General features: G+C 50.5%; 1 protein-coding gene across 7 annotated transcripts in view; it reads right to left on the reverse strand.

Annotated features, from left to right (window-relative positions):
* SMARCA2 (SWI/SNF related, matrix associated, actin dependent regulator of chromatin, subfamily a, member 2) overlaps window positions 1–6,529 on the reverse strand; it is a 176,355-nt gene extending 169,826 nt beyond the window's left edge. For 2 of the 7 annotated variants that reach the window (XM_067041601.1, XM_059071803.2), the window contains exon 1: window positions 6,423–6,529. The gene's annotated coding sequence lies outside the window, so the exon portion shown is untranslated. Of the gene's footprint in view, window positions 1–4,073; window positions 4,339–4,681; window positions 4,777–5,702; window positions 5,801–6,422 lie in introns of those variants that run through there. The other 5 variants (XM_059071806.2, XM_059071802.2, XM_067041602.1 and 2 more) reach the window with 4 other exon arrangements.
* Between the last annotated feature and the right edge of the window lie 344 nt (window positions 6,530–6,873).

Consider the following 6,873-nt stretch of genomic DNA (forward strand, 5'->3'; position numbering starts at 1 on the left):
CTTGTTTTGTTTTGTTTTGCTTTGTTTTTTGCCGCACCCGGGCCTCTCACTGCTGTGGCCTCTCCCATTGCGGAGCACAGGCTCCGGACGCGCAGGCTCAGTGGCCATGCTCACGGGCCCAGCCGCTCTGCGGCATGTGGGATCCTCCCGGACCGGGGCACGAACCCGTGTCCCCTGAATCGGCGGGCGGACTCTCAACCACTGCGCCACCAGGGAAGCCCCCCCAATGCTTTTTGGTCAAAGATTTTTTGCTGTTTTTAAGTAACTTTAATTCCACAATTCTGAATTCAGTTTAAACAAACAAACCAAAAAAAGAGGGGGGAGGAGTTATATTTAATGGGTTTTAAACTTCAAATTTATTTCAACTTCTATGAATTCCATTCATCAATTTACAAAAGGGTCAGCCCATATTTCACTTAGGTCAGTTTCTAAAAAGTTTCTAAAATATTAGTGCTTGCAGAGAGGTAGATGATATATTGGCAGAAGACATGCTTAATATACGTTGAACCTAGAAAAATGGTACAGATGAACCGGTTTGCAGGGCAGAAATTGAGACACAGATGTAGAGAACAAACGTATGGACACCAAGGGGGGAAAGCGGCAGGGGGTAGTGGTGGTGGGATGAATTGGGAGATTGGGATTGACATGTATACACTGATGTGTATAAAATGGATGACTAATAAGAACCTGCTGTATAAAAATATAAATAAAATAAAATTCAAAAATTAAAAAAAAAAACAAAACCAAGACTGATGCTTATACACCACCTAAAATTACATAGAATACTGTCATCTTTTCAAAAGTATAAAAGTATACAGGCATATTCCCTGATGGTAACTGAATGTTCTGAAAGTCTTATATCTAATAAAACATTACAATTCATAGTCTGCTTCAGTTACATAATAATGTATCATGAAGTCCAGAAGGCACCACTTATGTAAATATTTCAGTCAAAAATCCTGTATTTCATATCTAAAGCATCATTCTAAATGAGTGAATTACTTACTTATTTTCTCATAATTAAAATTAAATAATGTTTATATCCAACATTCAAAAGATTCAACTATTTAGCTCCTGAATTTCATCAGCTGTTATATGTTTTGCTAAAGTATAATTATTCAAGTATCTTTGACTGTATCTTTAAATTCTCTAATATATCTAAAACACTTCCCCAAAAAGTGCTATATTAATATGAGGGAAAAAAGTAATAATAAACAGTAATAAAGTTGTAAAGTTTTCCAAACCCAGGTTGCAGGATCCCATTTAACTTGGTGATAAATACCTTAGGCAAATAAATATGTTATGTTTCATAATGACTCTGGCAGAACTAAGTTTTAGAGTCCTATATTCCCTGGAAAATATAGTCATGACTTTCTATGTAGAAAAAATAAACACCCCAGGGCTTCCTAAATACTCTACCAAATAACCTACCACCACCTGTATTTTTTATTCCCAACTACTTATAGAATGATCCATGACTTTATTAACTGGCTAGAGATTAAAGTTCCATAAACAAATGCTTCCAAAGAGGACAGAAAATTCAGCATTCTCTATTGTTCAAAAACAAACCACAGGACACATGTAAGAAAAAGGAGCAATTGAGATGATCATTCTTTTATAGAAAAAAGTGACCAAAAAAAAAAATCAGAAGCAGCTCCCCAAAACGGCTTTTCACATCAGGGAAATTTTCTCATCTGTTCACCAGAAATACTGCAGAAGAAAAATGTGACTCATTTACGTAGAGTTTTCTAAGGCCACTCATGGTCAGCAACAAATTGTCCATGACTTCCCTTAAAATCATCTTGACCAGAAACAGTGTGAATCAAAACTTCTGGTGGCTAAATCAGGTCTGATCAACCCAGCCTCAATATGCTAGTGCTGAGAAACACTCCTTAGCATTATATTTGTGACAGTTCAGTTGTTCTCATGGCACCATGTCAAGATGTCATAAATAGTGATTTATTATTTCTCCGGAGTATCGAAAAGCTGCTGACCTAGGAGAGTTTGACAAAGGCCTTGTTTACAAAGGAAGACTGCTTAAGGGAAAAAAAAGCCAACGTGAAAACACTAGAGGATGGCACCACTTTTACAATATAGAAAGTCTTCTCTTTTATGGTCTTGTTCCAATACATAATAAGCCCTTAAATTGAAATGTCAAAATATTACCGGAATATAAGGGGTATCACGATGATCTCCTAGAAAAGCATGGTATGTGCTTTCATGTTCGCCTGTAAAATAACTTATCTTAAACTTAATCAAAGAAAAAAGGTTTCAATAATTATTTCTTCACCAGAGTGGTACTTTCTGGTTATAGTTCAGAAATATTTTAAACAGAATCCAAACATTAACAATATGACAAGTGCAGAGGAACTTTTTTTTTTTGGTCAATTCCAAGCCTCAGGTGTTGGTCAAAGCACTTTTTAAGAAACTTGACGAGAAATGCTCAAAAACCACTTTAAAAAAACGAACAAAAGAAAAGATCTAAGGCTGCTTTGAACACACTCTGGCGGTGAATATTTTCTGTGAAACCCCACAGTGCAGCCAGTCCCCGAGCTGGGATGTAACTGATGTCACTCAGGAGACAAAAGCTGCATGTAAGGAAGCACCCCCTCACCTCTGCCAATTCTTCAAGGGTTCTGATACCCCAAACTCCTGATTTATTTTACAGTGTTATTCAACAATATGGCTTCTCTCTTTAATGCCCCCAACAAGGTAGAGGGGAAGCTGTCTACAGGTTTGGTTTTTTATTTCAGGTCACATCCATAGATATCTTTTGTACCTAATAGGCATCTATAAATCCCCTCTTTCCAGCAGCAAACATTCCAGTTGTCAGGGAGCTTAAAAAAAAAAGTCCAGGAGAATAAAAGGGCAATTAGATTCCTAAAAGAGAAAGTGTGCTCTATTTGCATAACAATGCACCAACTTGGATTCAAACCTGCCACACCTCTTAACACTTCACCAGTGAGCTAGAAGTAGGCTAGAAGCCTAGCAAGTCTAGTGTAGGTAAACAAGCCTGGGGTAGTGGTCCCCCAAAAAACTGGTGGAAAATATCACTGAAACATTTGAATGTGCATATATAAGTCTACACGCACATATAACACTGGGCATGGCTTTTATTTCAGTACAGCTCTAAGGTTTCTGAGTCTTACTTACATGGTTAGACAGGAATTTTCTTCCACTCAGTACTCAAGCAACAATCTTTCTGTTCCTACAAGCATTCTCTTCCAACAGCCAGGTGTAAATTAAAAAGTCCTTTGAAATGGAAGTTTAAATTTGAACTCTGCTGTTGGTAACGCATAGACGTTAAAAATAACCACTCAGTGCGGTAGACAAACGTGTATCCTTAATGTCTTCCTTATGCTCTAACATCACACATAGTTAGGAACACAGCCTACCTAATAACCAGGAGATAAGGATGACACCTCTCCATAAAATACCGACCCGGATCGCTTTGCTTTTTCAAAAGCACCAACCTCCGTCAGGTTAAGGAGGAGAAAAGAAAGAAAGAGAGAAAGAAAAGGGACAACTTGCAAAACTCTCCAAAAAGTTATATAAACAAAGGAGGGGGGAAGCCCAGTATGGGCTTTGCACCCATGTGCTACTAAAGTTACATAACACCCGCTGCAGACATTAAAGAAGGAATGGATTCGGCACAACAGCCCCACTTCCCTCGACTCCCCAGCCTGTCTCCTGCTCTTAAAAAATCCAAACGCCTGGCAAGACCAAGTGGACGACTCTGAATATTTATTTTATTGTTGGAGTAAATACTGCGAGAGTTGGAGGCACGTTTAGGCCCGAAGTTTGCATGTGCAATGGCCCCCAAGGCGCAGCGACTCCACTCCCCAGACCCGGAGAAAAACTGACAAGGGACAGCAGCCAGCAAGGCCTTCTTCTTCCCCTCGCGGTGCCTCCCGCTGGAAAGTTTTCCACGCGATCGATCGGAGGGTCGGGAGCCGGCTTCCCCCGCCTGCCTGACTTTGCAGGCACGGCGAGCCGGGAGACCGGAGGGGGCCGGCAGGGAAAGAGCTGGAAAGCTCTGCACAGGGCGGGCGGCGGCGGCGCAGAATCCTTACCTGGGGGCCACGGAACAAAAAGAGGCGCGGGGCTCGCCGAGCCTGCAGTGGCAGCGCGGCCGGCGGCCCGGAGCGGGTCTTCCCCGCCCGAGCCCTAGGCCGGCGCCAGAGTCCGCGGCCCGGCCCCGGCCGCCGCTGCCGCTTCCTCCCTCGCGCGCGTCATGTCACGGCGATCAAACATGTCTGTGTGCGCTTCGCTGCTGTGACTTCCTGATTCTCTGCCGCTCGCGCGCGCACACTCACACTCACAGCCAGCCACACGCACACGCCATCCCCCCACCCCACCCCACCCCACCCCCCGCCACCAAATCTCTCCTTGTCCTACCCCGGCTCCCGGGCAGGGCGCGGGCAGGACCGGCTGCCCGCGCCGCTCCTCGCGACGCACCAGCCCCGGCGCGCACTCACGCACTCACACTCCCGCGCAGCCACACTCGCGCCGGCCCCGAGAGCGCCGAGACGCTAGCTGCGGGAGCTCGCCGCCCCCTCCCACCCTCCCTCCCTACTTAGCCTCCCAGCCAAACTTTTTTTTTTCTGCCTGATCCACGTCCAACTTCCCTCCGCCCCCCCCCACCTCCACCCCCCAGCAGTCCGGCCAGCCCCTTGCTCACCAGGATCCGCTGCAAACTGCAACCCGGATAAAAATAATAATGCAATCCAGGCGGCGGAGGCGGGGGCGAGCGCGCAGACACTGGCGGGAGGCGATTTCCCCGCGTGTACCGGAAACCGGCCGAGCGCCGGGACCCGGGAGCGGGTGTCCCCCCGGAGCCCGCACCGCTGCGCCCCGCCCCGCGCGGTGCAACTGCGCCCAGGCTGCGAGGCCTCGGTGTGCGCCCGCAAACGGAGGGCGACTAGGGGCTGGCGCGCCGGACTGGTTATTTGGGGAAGTGCATCGCGACACCTTTGCAGATGGCATGGCCGTGTTTTGCAAAACAAACGGGGGAAGGGAAGACGGCTAGATGGAGGGGGGAAGCAGAGAAAGGAGTAAACCAGGTTGGGATGGGAATAAAGCAAACTCGAAAGCAAGGAGTGAGAAGGAACGGGTGCGTGTCATCGTTGGGGGGAGGCTCCCTCCCGGTCACCCCGCCTCCCGCCCTCGCCAGCCTCCCCATTCCACCACCCCCCCGCCCTTCCCCTTCTCCGGCGAACGCCACGGCCGCTGCCCGGGTGCGCGCGGGTCCTGTTTGTGACAGTCAGGCAGAGAGGATTATCCAGATCATGGCCTCCCCGGCCCGCAGCCACGGTGGTTCCCCTAGCACCCGGATGATCGCGGGCGACCCACGCCCGCGGTTTCCGCAGCTCGAGCTAGGGGAAGACGCAAAGCAAAAGAAAACAAACCCGGCAAGGGGGAGGGCAGGGTAACTGAGCCCGGCAGGCACCTCCGACCTCCTTCTTCGGGACCTCCTCCCTCCCTCCCAGCAGTGCGGCCCGGGCCGGACACCCCGAACTTCAACACCCGAGCCCGCGCGGCCGCCAGGTACCAGGGGCAGGGACGTCCGCAGTACCCCGAGCGCAGCAGCCCCACCCCCGTCGGCAGCCCCTTTGCCTAAAGGCCTGCCTACCGGTCAGCGCCCCCATCCCCGCCCGAGGGAACGCGCCAAGTGGAGGTGACACCTCCGACGCCGCACGCACCGGCCCCGCGGCGTTGGCTGCCGCCGCTTCGGCGCGCCAGCTTCGGCTTCTCCCGCCGCGATCCGCTTGCGTCTCCGCAGCCGGAGCCCTTTAAACAAGTCCCAGGGAAGCGGGTGGCAGCCGCGTTCGTTGGCGCCCCGCCGCCAGCCCGGGCTCCTCGCCCTCCTCTCCCGCTCGCCTTCCAACTCTTCCGGGGAAGACTGCTCTGGAAGAACTGTCGCGTTTCCATCCTCCTTCCCGGTCCTCCTGCCAACCCCCCACCACCCTAGCTTTTATGGGAATGGGGGGATTGCAACCTTGCCGAGTGTGTGTGTGTTGCAACCTGGAGTTGGTAGCGCATCGTTGACTGCCTACCTAGGGTCAAGGCTGTGGTTTGTTGGGATGTTCCTCCCCTTGCCTCCTTGAAGTAGTCGTTATTACTGTTATTATTAGAACAGCAAGGTTCGGCTGAAACTTTCCGGTTTCTCCCACCGCCTCGCGGGAGCTGCTGTTAGAGCATTCCACCTGAGGCCCGCAAGGAGGAGGAGGGCTTTTTTTTGTTGTAGCGATTGGCCCGCCTGTTTGTTTTGGTCTCCGTGCGTGCACAATAAATAATAATTAGGATAATAATGAATAATCTCCGGCGAAGGCGGCGCGGTGCTGAAGGGGTTTGTGCCGCGGCTGCAGCCCGGAGGCCGGAGGGAGGGGAAAGAGGAGAAAGGAGTTGTAAGTTATATTTACCTTGTTCGCGAGGAGTGTGCTGGCTGAATCTCTTCCCTCTGTGAGTCACCCAGAGTACAGAAACAGAGGGAGAGAGGACTAGATTATGAATATGACTTCATTGATGACAGCCATCCCCTCCTCTTCCTAAACTCCGGCTCCGCCCCGCGTCCCACCCTCACCGCCTCCACGGGCGCCGGAAGGCGCGCCGCAGTTGGCCCCGTGCGCCGCTCTTCCCTGCCCGCCTGGGCGCGGGTTGGCGGGACGCGCCTGTCACTCGCCCCGCTCAGCGACTCCCGAAGCTCGGAGGGGAGGAGGGGGCGGTGTGCAAGAATGTGGATCGAGACAGCTCTACTGTATGCGTGGATCCGTGTGTGTCTGGAAGGCGCCGGCTCTCTGGCCGTGTTTGTGCGTGGAACAGAGAAACTGCGCAGGACGCAGAAAGCCCGGAGACCTGATAGAGTTGGGCGCC

Source organism: Kogia breviceps, chromosome 8 (genome assembly GCF_026419965.1).
Source record: "Kogia breviceps isolate mKogBre1 chromosome 8, mKogBre1 haplotype 1, whole genome shotgun sequence".
Lineage (NCBI taxonomy): Eukaryota > Metazoa > Chordata > Mammalia > Artiodactyla > Physeteridae > Kogia > Kogia breviceps.